The 14,347-nt window shown below is 39.3% G+C and overlaps 1 protein-coding gene across 1 annotated transcript in view; it reads left to right on the top strand.

Annotated features, from left to right (window-relative positions):
* The first annotated feature begins 6 nt into the window (after nt 1-6).
* Nucleotides 7-14,347, top strand: part of CUL3 (cullin 3) — a 44,516-nt gene continuing 30,175 nt past the window's right edge. Inside the window, exon 1 of the mRNA XM_026040050.1 lies at nt 7-26. The gene's annotated coding sequence lies outside the window, so the exon portion shown is untranslated. The remainder of the gene's footprint in view (nt 27-14,347) is intronic.

Below are 14,347 nucleotides of genomic sequence, written 5' to 3'. Positions count from 1 at the left end.
CCAAGATGCGGATCCGCGCCTTCCCCGTGAGTACCGGCCGCGCGGCGGGGCCTGCGCGGGCGGGCGGCGCTCGGCCGCCGCCGAGGGAAGGAGGCCGGCGGCGGCAGCGCCGCTTTGTCTGCGCCGGGGAGGCCGCCGGGCCGCGGGCGAGTCCCGCCATGGCCTGGTCGCGGCCCCGCGCGGCGCCCGCACGTTACACGTCTGTAGATCCGGGCCTGGCTGGCGCCGTGGCCGGGCCTGGGGGGCGGCAGGCCGGCTGTAAACACGGGCCCGGGTAACAGACAGGGGCGCAGGTAACGCGCCGCATCGCCGCGAGCCGGGCGGCAGCGCCGCGGAGCCCGTGAACCCTGTTGACAGTTGCCTCGTGAAGGCTCCCAGCGGAAGAGCAGCTCGGGCTGGTGCCGCAGCAGCGAGCGGAGCGGCGCGTGTCCGCGGCGCGGCTGCCCCGAGAGATCCCGGCTTGAGGCACGGCCTTCCGCGGCGCGGCGCGGCGCAGCTTGCGCCGTGAGGTCTGCGCCCCGCGGGCCGCGCTGCGCAGCCAGCGTGCCCTGCCTTCGCCAGGAAACTGGACGTACCTGTTTATCTCATCTCCCCGGCATGGGGTATATCAATATGTTTGCTTCATCGAAACTCCGGCTAGCGAAATGAAAGAGTCCTTCACCGCAGCAGGCGATGGAGTTGTAGCCGTCTGAGCTGTGCTGGTTTTTGCTCTTCTTCCTCCACGTTCAGAAGTAATCATTGGCTGCCACATGTAGTGGTAAAGGTCAGAAGAAAAAAAGTGGGCTAGCAAATATATGCGATTTAGCTGATGAGAGGGTTTTGATCTTCAAATTATATACATTTTTTAAGCAGTCTCTTTCAAGAATGTCATTACTGTTGGGTTATTTTGGATTATGGGTATGTAGGAAAAAGCTTACTGCAATGTGGCCAGGGCTTTCCAAATAAATAGTTGGAAAACCTGTGCAAAAAAAAAACTGTGAGGAAAGTTATACCCATGTTTTATAGCAAACTACACCCAAAATAGCAATTTTTAATTTGATAATGAGATCCATGCCATGCAGCTCTGTGCATATGTAGATGTGGGTCAGCCAACAAAGGCAGCCTCAACAATGGGGTAAACTTCAGATTACATTTTATTTTTTCACTGTTCTTGCAAATGGGCATATGGTGGGTGAAGAATGCTCATACAGAGGCCTATTCTTAGTGAAAGTCAAGCGTTGTTATCATTTTTCTTCTTCTCAAACTATTTGTGTTAACATTGTTTCGTTTTCCTTTTCAGTTACTTAAAGACTACATATATTTAAAGTCTTTAAAAAAGTCCTCTCCCCAATATAATGCAATTAGCACCTATAGGCATCGAGGCCTACAGCTCTCAAGTGTTCGCTGGTGTCTGTTGACAGCGCTTTTTGGGGTGTTCCCTTCAATGGATTTTCTTTCGTAAGACATTTTGTTGACGTCCTGTTGATAGAGCGTTTATAGAAAAGCAGTCTTGGCTGAGGGACTTTGAGGGTTTTATCTTTTATAGTTGCAGAAGGCTATAGTTGTATTTCATGTAAAATTCAGTCACCATTTATTTTAGTAATCAGAGTGTTTGTAAAGCTTTGGCCCTGTGAATAGGGCCAGTGGCTGCAGTGGGAGTATTCATTTCAATGAGGTTACATTTGTTTGCAGGATGGAATCTATATGTAGAATGCGAGCAATTCATACTCTCGTCACTGGTACTTCAATTACTCTTATCGTAAATTTGGTTCTACTCTTCAGTTTTGAGTTGGGAGGCTCTTCATATGCTACTTCAGTTTGTCTTATCAATCATATCTCTACCTGATTCTGTTCTGTTGCTCCTATGCAAGAAGAGAGTTTTTGGTTAGTATATCAAATTAGAGATAGCCAAATTGGACAGGTAAGGCTGTACATACACAGCAATTTTACTTTATTTACCTCTGAATAAGTTCATAGGTCTTCATAGATCTCACATCTCTTGTTTTTATAATCTCTCTGTTTTTTTTGATTACTGATATATTTATAACAGTATTATATACTATTATATTTCTATTTGTACTGTTAGATTTATAAAAGGAATAGAGAAATAATATTTTGCACAATAATATGGCTTTAACGTTTCCTTTTTCGGTAGTATTAGAAGTCACGCCAATTTCAAGTAGTGAAAATTGACCAGAACGTTTGTGGCACCGAGAGATTTTCATGCTTAGAATTAGTCGTCTTCAGGATACTTTATTGTAATTTTTTGCTATTGGTGGCAGAGTATCTCCCATTTCAAGTGTCTTTTAGCATTTATTAGTTCCTGGTATGAGCTGTGAGTCTTTCCTCGAAGAGCAATGACTTTGAGTTCTAGGGATTCTATGTTGAAGTAAGTTGTAGAGTAAGTTGTAGAGTAACCAAAAATAATTGAGGAAAACTATTTTCTATAACCTTAACCAGTTCTTCTGTTCATAATAGAAACAAAATATTTCTTTCCCAATTTAAAATACTAGCTTGTTAGAAAGAACTGCTTTGTGTTCTGTTGTTCAGCTTGAATTAATTCTCTGTTCCAGGAATAGTCCAGATGAAAGTGCATTCTTCTGAGACCTTGAACGTTCATAAATCTAGAAATAATGATGAAAATAAAGGTTACTGAGTTTGTGAAGAAGTTCAGTGTGTATTTAGTAAAGCAAACTGATCACATTAAGATCATGAAGTTTAATAATTTTATCTGCTGCTGTAGAAGACTTGCATTTTGCTTCTTTCAATAACTGCTTGTAATATTCTTGGCACCTTTGTAATATTAGTCTTTATTTGTGTATAGTCTGTCCATACCTTATTCACTGTAGCTGTAGATGGAGCTTAACTTGAGTACAGGTTCTCTTGTCTTAAGCAGTCTTGAAAATTTCTTGTCTAAGATTCCTGAGTACTAGAAAAAGAGAAGTATGCTGTAGTTGGACACCGTTGACGTGATTTGCATTGTGTAATTATCAGTGATGTATTTTGAATATAGTTTGTCAGTATCATTTATTATTTGAAGGAGTGCAATAATAGTGCAATATAGTATGGGAACTGTGCAAAAATGCAGGCACATGTACTACTGCAACAAATGGGTTAGTGGCGTGTTTGGTGGTGTTGTCTTCTCACCCCCAGTTTAGCTTAAAGTACTCAGAAAAGTCCCCCCCAATTTTGCTGTTTAGTTCTCAATGAGCCATTCCTGCTGGGCAAGAGAATACTCTCAAAACTCTCAATCACACATTTGACTTTATCATGATTTACTTCATCGATGAAAAGTGGTGTCAAAGCGTTCCAGTTTTGTGCTTAGAAGCTATTGGAGAGATGTCTACGCCAGCAAGCAAGTGTATTTGAACTTGCTTCGTTGCGTTAATTTTAGCTAGTGAAAATAGTAGTCTTAGATGTTTTTTAAATGAGCAGTGTGTAAAGTTTAAAAAATAATTGTGTGGGGGGCAAATTTCTCAAAGAAATAAACAGTATATTAGAATTCCATAGGCATTTGGCAGTTGAGTTCAAAGCTGCATGTATAACATTTGAAAATGTGTGGAATGAACATTTTTACAAGAATTCATCTCTGTTAATGCAGTATTTCCATTGTCATCACACCAAATTGGTTGGATCGGTCCTTCTGAAAACCAGCATGATCTGAAATAGGTTATTGTGTTTGAACGTTATAATTGTGTATTTTTATTTCACTGCTTTTAATCATTTTCATTTCCTGCAGAGCTTTCTTTCCTCTTTTGAATAGACTACTGTGAAATAGTATTTTGCCAGCACTCAGAACTATCTGTTCTGGTGGATCACTTTTATATAGTTGGAATTCTGGAAACCATTTACATAGATCCTACACATGCAGTTGCAGTAGAATGAGTCTTTTAAGTACATATAAAACTTCACTGATTAATTTTATTTGAAATACTTGTGACCAAGAATATTCTTGCTTCACCCAGTCTTTTGACAAAGGCAGTCAGTCTTTCGTTCCTGTTAAACCCATTTAACAATCCATGCTCTAAGTCCTCAGAACTTTATTTGAAGAAAGACTAAATGGATTTAAATCTCATATGAGAAAATGCTATAGTTGATATTTTCTTTGACTGCTCCTTTTTCTTGAAGTCTAACAGTCATTTGTTTCAGGCTTTGAATGGTCAGAAAGCATATATATGTGTGTGTGTGTGTGTGTGTGTGTATATTTATATCTTTCCTAAGGCAATACTGATTTCTTGTGTGTTTGTTTTGAACTTTAGAAAATTTATGATGCAAGCTGAGATGAGGTGCCTTAAGTCTGTGCTGCTATTTATATTATGTAGGTCTATCAGCTCAAGTAGTTGATTTAGACTTTATATCTTCCTTGAACATCTTCATAGCAGATAGTCCCTAGAAAAATATATTGAACTGCAATTTTTTAACCATTTAGATCTCATGAAAAATATGTGCATTGCTGGTCTTATGACCTTCATAAGAGCTGTAAGGAACTTATGGCCTATATGTATTTGGTGAATGTATTTGGTCTGTAGGACATAGGGGACAAGAAGATAATAGAATTGGAGGATATTGTACTGCAGACTTCCTTGGCTCTAATTAAAATAATGTAAATGCACTGAGTGCTGTAATTCACTACCGACCACCTGGTTGACTTAATGTAATGTTTTTACATAGGTGGCGTTGTGATTTTTTTTTCTTTAATATTCACAAGCATATTTTTAAAGAGCATCTTAGCTATGACTGCCATAGCATCCTCAGTATTAACAGCTCTTCACAATTAAAATGTTGGTAAGTTTGAAACAGTGTCATGAAAAAGACCAGAACACCTAAACACCCGCTGTCTTACTGGAATGGAAAAGGTGTTGATGTGAGGCTTATTTTGAGTAGTTTAAGAAAAAACTGTAAATATTGCTTTTTAATTACAGTTTTGCTGGGTCTGACAAGTAGGCCAGAAGCACATAATCTTCCTTTCCGTATAAGAATGTCTGTTAGAATTTCACACTTCTGTAGATGTGTGGGCTTCAGTTGTGAGTTTTTGTTTTCCCTGTTAGTTTGGTCATAATTGGACAGATAGCAACTGTCATTACATCCATTATCATTAGAACCAGTCTGATTTTTGAACAAGCCCCCTTGAACAGCATTGGAGTTTATATTGCCTTTCGTGGCTTTTTTTCTGTATTTAGTGAAATCTGCACTTTTGTTTTTTGTTTCCTAAGATTCTAAATTACACCATTCTACCCAGGGCTTAAGTGAAAAGGTAGGATTCTTTCCATTCTGTTGTTGTGTTGTGTAGCAATATATTTTTAAACAGAAATTAACCTTTTTTCCTGCTAGACAGTGGTGGATAAAGGAGATACGAAAGATGCTTAGAAATGTACTAGCAATTTTGATATTCCATGTAAAAAAATATATATATAACTTGGAAGCCTTTTATGGGGACATTCTTAAAAATTTTCCAAAGTTGCTTTCTTTTAATCTGATCCGGATAGGTGTATGTTGCCTAACGTGGCACTTCCCATAACTTCAAATGGGTGTTCTGGAGTCTGTGCCTTTGATCTAGAGGGCAGGTAGTCTCAATGCACAAACTTCTAAATTTTCAATTTTCGTGACCATGAAAATTCTGCAGCCTGGCATGTCTCTGTATGTGATAAAAATATTTTATGATAGATTGTGATGGGTACTATTGAGACAATTAGACTGAGTCTATTCACAAAACTTAATGATTCTGTTACAGTTCAGCCTAAGTTCTCAACCCACAGGTTATGCATGTGATCACTGAACATTAAATTAGGCTTTTAGTAGTATATATAGAAAACCACCTGCTGAAGGAGGAGTGAGCTCCTCTGTCTTGTCCAAATCAGTTTTGAGGAAACAGGGATTAGGTTTAGGCATTATAGAAGAAAATGAACAAAACCAAGCCTGTTTGTTTGTTTGTTTGTTTGTTTTTCTTAGTACAATTAAAACCATTATTATTATTGGTAAAGATGCAATAATGGTATACCAAGAGAAATAATTACTTAGACGATTTTAGAGAGGGATTCCTATGTAGAACATTTCATACAGTTTAGAGAAGGGACAAAAAAAATCTGCATTTAGTATTTGAATATGGTAAGGAAGAGAAAACTTTAAATATTTAAATTGATGTGGAGTTAACTAGATTCTTTAGTTATTTATAAAACTAGTGTTTGAAGGCTGAAACTGTCTTGCTTTTAGGTTAGATAGTGTAGTAACATTCATGGAAAACTACAGAGTATGTAACATTCATGGAAAACTTGCTTTATTTTTTATGGTAATAGATGAGATGCATTCTGTGGAAATGCCAGTTTTTGGTTTAATATAAAAATAAAGTCAGGAGGGTTGACGATAGTAACTGAAATTGTGTATCTGAAAGACGAAATCAAAAACTGTAACTTACGTCATCCAAAAATCATGAAGTTCTCTTCTTGTACTGGAGGAAGTCTGAATGCGGGAAGTGCCTCTATTTCTTACATTTTGACCCTGAAGGATCTCTACTGAAGTTATAGTTTGTCTTCTTTCTTTCTTGCTTGCTGTTCCTTTTGTTTTTAGCATGTTAGTGGAATTGGGATGGACCAAATTTTTAATAATCTCGTATACGTGAATATAACCTCTGTTTGTAACACTTTTTTTTTTTCTTTTTTTTTTTCCCCCATTTTTAGATTTGCTTTTCTGTACACTGCTGCTATGTGTGTCTGCAACTGGTTTATATATGATGCAAAAAAGAAAGGCTATTGCCAGATTGCAACAATACTGACTTGCTAAGTGTGTTGTCTTCTTACCCTTCCGCTGGTAAATTGGGGAGGAGAGTGGGGGAGGACCTTCCTGTCTCTTTATCTCCCATAAAATTTGTCTTGTATATACCATAAATGTTCTTCGATTGTTATACTGGTATTACTATGGAAAAGAAGTCATCAAGCCCAGGACACCTCTGCGGGTCCTCCTTGTCTCCTTTCCTGCCCTGCAGCCCCCAGAATAACTTACTGTGTTACTGGCTTTGAGGTGTCCTAGGAAAGTGTGTGTGTGTGTGTGTGTGTGTGTGTTATCTGCACATGGTCTGTATTTGTGTCAATATCTGGTGTGTGTTTCATAGATTTCCTCTTTGAACAATTAAAAGTTGATTTTGGACAATTCTTACATGACAAATTGTTTGTAGGTTAATGAACTAATGGAATTTTTTCACTTGAAAAGCTGATACCTCTGAGACTTGGTGTCTGCCACAGAGGTTACAGGTGTGTACGACAGATGTGTAGAATCCTTTTCCCTTATAGTTTGTAACCGAGATTGAAAAATATATCTCCATTATACCTAAGAACTATTACAGTTTCTACATTATACAAATAACTAATATAAAAGATTTACTGAAAAAAAAAAAAAATGCCACTTTGGCAAAGAATTCCAGCAATTTATCACTTTTGTTCATCAACTTTGATAGATTTTAGACAAACAGGTTTGTTTTTTGCTCTTATGGCTCTGAGGAATAGGAAGTAACGTCAGTGGGAGGGGACTGCGCCGCCTTGCCTCCGCTGCAGCATAAGAGCCTGCATGTGGCCAGTTGAGCCAAGCCAGCTGCTTGGGGGAAATGGGAAGCAGAACTAACTTTGTGGTAGTTTGCTCTTGTTTACAAAGCCCCAAGACCCCGAAAAGTTCACCCTTAGCTGTTGCAAAAGTCTTTTGCGGAGAGCAATACTGCAGTGTGAATGAAGTTGTTGGTGTGGCCTTGTAAATGCTGCAGGGACTGCCTCACAACTGATAACGTTTTGTGCTGCTCTTTCCCTGCCTGTCATATCATACTTGACAAGCTGCATTTGACACCAAAGGGGCCACATCTGAACTCTCGATGTGCAAAACTGCTTGTCTGTCCCATTGGGTTTGAGATCCCCAAGGTTAATCTGGGGGGATGAGGGATGTTCGGCTTCTGCTGTTACACAAGCCTTTCGGTTTTGCTTTTTCCCCCTTAGCTTGAATTTGAGGAAACTAGGTTTAAGATTGCTGCTTTTCAAGTCAGTCAAGATGACTCTGACCTTCTCTTCCTTCGTTCTTCAAAATACTGATGTTCTTCTGGACAGGAAAGAGCAAGTAGGCTGGTTTTTGATGTCAAATGTTTACATTTCTTTCTTTGTGTCATTCAGAATGGACTTTTTTGAGTTCTACAATCCTGCCCAGCTGGTGGGCTGTACTCCTTGCTGTCTTCCCCCCCCCCCCCCCCATGGGTGTTATTTGCACCTTAAGTAATCCATGCAAAATCAGAAATAGGACTGTTGAAGTAAGCCAAAAACCATATCTCACAATTCTTCTGTTATCTCATGAAGTTAAATATGAAAGAACAGTTTGATTTACAATGTAAACTTAAACCTCAGCTCTAGCAGAGGTTCCAAAGCAGTGAGAGAAACCAGCTCTTCCTTACTATTATTAGGTTGAAGTGCTCTTAGGAAATACGAGGTTTCATTTTAAGTATCTTGTCATCATTCTCACCTTTCAGGCGTCGTAGCAGTAACGAGTATTGTGGAAATGTTTATTTGAATTGAATGTTTTTGAAATTGAATGCTTTTAAAAGAACCTTAGTTAAGGTTATGTCTTGTAATGAGACCAATAGTGCTCTGAGACAGTGCCTTGGAGGTAGAGCAAACCTATAAATCACTAGGAGGGAGATGTGACTTCATCTTTTAAGAAATCAGGTTTTAATCTATTCACCTCATCATCTGCATGCTGGCAGGATAGCTTTTTATTGCTGCTGAAGGCATTAAAAATGAGGGGGAAAAGGCTTTTACCCCAAATCCTACACTTTAATTGATAATAATAATAATAGGCTTCTGCTTTAATTGACAAAAACAACTTTTTTTTTTTCCCTTAACTGTGAATTCTGCTTACTTACAGTTCTGCTTTTGCTCTGCAAAACCTGATTGAGATGGGAGAGATGGCAGTTGTGATTCCTTCATTTCAGCTACTTGCACGGAATCCCAGCTGTTTTGCAGAGGCCAGAGCCTGTTTGGCTGTTTTTGGTTGATTTTTTTTTTTCTGCCAGCCTTTGTGGGGATATGAGTAGATTATTAGTACTGGTAACTCTGCTGGTTGCTTGAGCGTAGGCCTTCAGTACTCCTTGCAGCTGGGACCTGGAGAAGCCAAGGGTAAGGGTAACCCGCCAAAACAAGAGTAAGTCTTGGACATCAGAGCTGGGTGAAGAAACACCACAGATGGTAAAAGTGATGCCAGTAGAGAGTATTTTAAGTGATCACTGCCAGATGCTGTCAGTTATCTACAGATTTTCCCCACACCCTCTGAGGGAGTATAATAATGTCATTTGCTGACACCTCTAGAAGATGTGGTAAGTACAGTATCACCGTCTGTAGTTGTTGTTACAGGTCACCTACAAGCAAAAATCTGGTTATTAAAACCAGCTTGGGTGATGCAGTGCTATGGTTTCCTTAACTCCTGCAGCAAATGACTACAGTGGGGTAGGCTAACTGCAAAAGAAGAGTAGGAAGGTCAAAGTGCTACTTTTTTTTTTTTTTTAGTCTCTTCTCTTAGCTTCCATTCATGTTTTTTCAGTGTATAGCAGTCAAAATCTGTTCCTGTAACTGTGTGGAGGAGTATTATATCTGTTGTATCTGGCTATTAGTTTTTATCTGTGAACATGTTTTCAGTGTGAGTGGGATTGTTGACTTCTTTACTAAAAATGTTTCTTGGGCAGTGAAGTGTAGCCTGTTTCCTCATGCAGATGTGTTGATATCTACATATTGATGAAGATTTCAAGCCTCGGAGGAGTGTGAATAGTGCACTTTCCTTGTCATTAATAGGAAATTATTGTGTCTGCTTATAGTTGAAGAATTTCTCCATCATTGTAAATCCTGTCTGTTAATAATATTGGAAGAGTTTATAAAAAAAAAAAAATGTATGTTACTAAATTTCTGACATGAGAAAGATGTCACTTCTGCTTTTTTTTTCCTGGATTAGCTCATCCAGGAAGGATCAAGGCAAAGGATGCTAACTGTTGTGTAACAGATGATTGAATACAGTCCTGATGAAGTCCCTTTCTTGGAATGGAAATGGAGACTGCTGGTTTTGTGTCTCCTGGGCTGCAGGTCTGGCCCCCTGGGACAGCCCAGGTCTAGGTAGCAGCAGTCAGCTCTTTGTCCCCTCACCCATGGGGACAGAGGGGACAGAACAGGCTGCAATTACTAGCAGCAAATGTTTACTCAGAGGGCTACTAACTAACTTTAATTGTTGGTATCCACTCACTTCCTTCAAGGTAGAGGGAGCATAAACATTTGCAGGCTGTAATTACAGGCACTTGTCACTCCAGTGCCCTGGAGCACTAGACCTGAAGGATGCCCTGGAAAAAAACGAGCCACGTGCCGGGTGTGTTCTGCGCAATTTTGCCAAACCTTGCTCTGCAGAGATTGTTCCTGAATTAATCCATTTTACTTGCTGTTGTGTAGAATGGCCAAAAGCATCCTGCAGCTGGTCTGTAAGAAACATCTGAGCAGCAGTATTACGACTTTTGAGAATTGTGACCTGCTTGGTGTTAGATGTTTAAGAGAACTTTACAGAATTTGTCTAGAAATTTTGGTTGCAGGAAGGGTAAAAAGCTGTGCCCCTGCTTTTGCGAGTACCTGTCCGTATGCCTTCTGTATCCCCTCTGTGGATCCTCTTACAGAGATTTGGAAGGTCACTTAGTACCTTTTCCTCCTTTCTCTCCTGCCCCTTCCTTAGGGCTAAGTAGCTACTCCCGGTAAGAATAAACAGTCAAGAATTCAGTAGGTTCTGAGCGGTTTGCTCCTTAACTGCCTCCACCTCGCGCCACTTCCAGCTTGGGTTCTAAGAGAAAGCAACAACTTTGACAGCGTAAAGGCAAAACGAACAAAAGACAACTTAAATTGAGAAGAATATGAAATGAGCTTGCGTTCAAGGGGAACGTTATTGGAAAAGCTGAACAGAATGGAAATTAACCTCCAAAGTGTTTGTGCCTACACAAAGATACCTGCGTTTCCAGTGGTAGATATACTTCATTTTCTGTCTAAATCTGGGGGTTTCAGTGTTGTTTCTGAGTGCGGATGTGAAAGTCGGGGGAAACAAACACCTCGTTACAGCAACGGCCACAAGTTCATAGTTATCTTCACTGGTGCATTTCAGACCGAGGGCCAGGACTGGCAGTTTCAGTAGCTCAGTCTTGCTCGGGAAGCCCTGATCTTCCTGCTTCCCTGCTGTGCAGCTTTGACTTGTGCAACTAGAAGGCAGCTAGCACTGTTGTATGTGAATGGATGTGTGTTAGTAGCTGGACTTTGGCATCTAGCTGGTGGCACCTTTTGATTTAAGGAGTGCTGATGAAGTTATTCCAGAAAGGTAATATCAGTAATGTCGGCTCTTAGGAAGGAGTCACTAAGAGTGATAGGAGTCACTAAGAGTCGTAAGAGGCATATTCAGGACTCTTGTTAGCTTTATCTAGTGGTCTAGCTCTTTAGATAATTGCAATAGAGTGATGGTGATAAATGAGTCTGTCACAGTTTTTAATAGGTTGGACAGACACCTGTGGCTTAATAGATTGGACAGAAGAAAGGTTTTAGATGTGGCTGAACCTGTGTGGAGGCAGTGCTGTGGAAGAGGATCCTTTCAGTTCTTTGCGGTTTTTATTTTCTAGTCTTTTAAAATAAAGCTCTAGTACTTTGTGTACAGTGAGTTATGGCCTAATTACCCCCAGATACACTTTGGCAGAGTTGTGTGCTCAGACGTTTTTGTTTGAATTGCATCTTTGCATCATTAGCATTAGGACAGTCAAGTTTGGAACTTTCCCAGCTAATGCTTTTTTACCAAGCTGAACAGCCGTGACTGCCGCTAGTACCAAACTTGACCCTTTTTGCATTTCCAAAGCAAGGAGATCTTCAGATACACTGAAGTAAGTGAATGCATTTCCTGTATTTAGGTGTTGGCAACAACGTGTCTTTCCGAATCCGGGTTCATAAGCATGAAAACCACACGATTTGATTTTAAAATACAACCATAAAAGTTTACAGTCTGGGAGTGAGCATGGAGCTGCATGTAGGCTCTGATCTTGTAATCAGGTTTATGGAAGTGGATCACTTAGTTTGTAGGAACCTAGTGTAGCGTAAATCAATCTGCTGGATCAGACTGCAGATGAGGGTCAAAGCTTTTTAATGGCGGGGTTGGAGAAGCTGATCTGCAGATTTTGAAGTAGCATCTCAATCTGGTTTTGTTTTGGGAAAATGTCAGCGCAAGCCTGGCCTAAGACTGGGAACAGAGATGAACTTGCATTTTAAATAATCTAGGAGTTTTTAGATGATAATGACAGAGGAGCAGCTTCTCTGTTCCAAAACAGGCAACTTTTCAAAGTTTTCAGAGAAAATATAACATTTTTTTCTAAAGATTTACTTATTTGATATAGTGCAGTTATTTAAAATGTTAGGGATTTGTGATTGGCTGGAAGTCACTGCTGAGAAAACAAGTTTGATGCTTTTCAAAAGACAACTCTTTGAACGCGATGCCCGAGCACGTTAGCAAATCTGCTTCTCAGAAAACCACATGGATAGTATTAATGTAAAGCATAAAGCAAGTCTGTAAGTGGCAGAAAGCTCTGTGTTTGTGTGTAGTGAGTTTGCAGAAAGTCTTTCAACCTTTTTTAATTGCTTTGGATTAAAAGTAGAAGTAATGAACAGTTTAACTGTTTTGTGAATGGATCTGAATTATTAGGTGTGCTATTCATGTGCAACAGATAAAAATGTTTCATAAGGAACCGCAAAAGAAAGAGCAGTGCTGCAGTGTCTCCTCAAACTAGTCATCTGTGATTTGCCTAATTTATACTGATCATGGTTTTTGTTTGGTTGTTTATTTTGTTTTTAATGTGGTAAGGCAATTAAATTGCAATTCAGATAAAAAGGTTGTCATGTTGATTGAGAGATTTGTGTGATTGGCAAGAGGAGAAATACTATAGATAAATGTTGCCCTAAGTCTGTGCTTTCTTTGAAAATAAAACCTTTCTTTTAATAAAACCTGAGAAGCTTTTACTTTGATAGCACTTTGCAATATTAAATGGTTGCCTTCATTATCAGTACTTGTAAAATTGCTTGTTCAGGAAGGCCTTAGAAAATTATTTCCCTGAAGAGGCACCAATGTATCAAATGCAAATTAAAATGAAAAATCTTTCTTTATTATAGATGGCAGGGAAAAAAAAAGCTTAGCAATTCCATCATTTTTCTTTTGCTATTTTGGAGTTTTGATTTAGGGAGAACAGAGACTAAGGATTTCCCCAAGTGTTTGTGGGTTGCTTGTGTTTAGATGCACATTGACATAACTCTTAGGTTTCAGAGACATGCAGATTAGTAGGTTAATAGCTCTGGTATCTGGAGAGTGTAGTAGTAAATTGTAGGGATTTCTTGTTATTGTTGTTGTTTGTAGTCATGAAAACCTTTAATCTTAACTGAAACTCTCAAAGACTTTAAAAGAATGGAGGAGTATGTGGCTTGTTTTGATTTTCTTTACCATGTGTTCCCTTCAGGGAGCAAATGAACCTTACTATGAGCTTTACTTCTGTTTATAGTGCCTAGAAAACTTGATATTCTGAAATTAAATCTAGAAGTGTCTTTCTAATTTAAACAAAAAAGTTGTATTTATTGTTGCCTTTGATTACAAATGCAGGTAAATCTAGTCTTCTTTGTCTTTCCTTCCATCCTTCCCTTAGTGTTTTTCAGGTGGAAAAAGAGGGAACCAAGAGATAGGATAGTTTTAGTCACATTTGTCCTCTCTCGTGTCATGCAATTCTTTACTCAGTTCTTCCTTTCTGCTTTCATATTCGAGGCTGCTTTGAAGACATGTGTTGACTCAAGGATATTTTCTTTTTCTACAGTGGTGCTGGGAATAGTAGCTTTATTTTCTTTAGGTGTAAAATGTTAGATGAATGTATTTTTGTATGAACTTAACTTTTTAAATAATACCTTTTAAATTGAAATAGTTAAAATGTGTTTTTCTCAGGTGCCTATCACTGAGTATATCATAAACGCTGTGTGGTGGCAGTAGCACGCGCACACATCTTGTTGCTGCCCTCATGGAGCCTGTGCAGTTGCTGCAGGTGCAGCTTTATCCAGAAAGCATCATATTTTGAAGCCTCTGACAACTAACTTGGACAAAGTGCGATTATAAATTGATTTATGCTACATGATACATCGCTGAAGACAAAATGGTTTTGCTGCTATATTGAGAATTTTTGAGGAGCTTCTGTCTTTCACTAAACTTCGCTTTGGTGTTTTTACTAAAGTACATATTGTGTGGCTCACAGATGCACATTCTGCTTGATTTGATGCCTGTCGTTTAGGAAATCATTTAGTCTTTGTGCAGTAGAAATATG

Source organism: Nothoprocta perdicaria, unplaced genomic scaffold, assembly GCF_003342845.1.
Source record: "Nothoprocta perdicaria isolate Ctin4 unplaced genomic scaffold, notPer1 scaffold_25, whole genome shotgun sequence".
Classification (NCBI taxonomy): Eukaryota; Metazoa; Chordata; class Aves; order Tinamiformes; family Tinamidae; genus Nothoprocta; species Nothoprocta perdicaria.
This window is presented reverse-complemented; position numbering and strand designations above follow the sequence as displayed.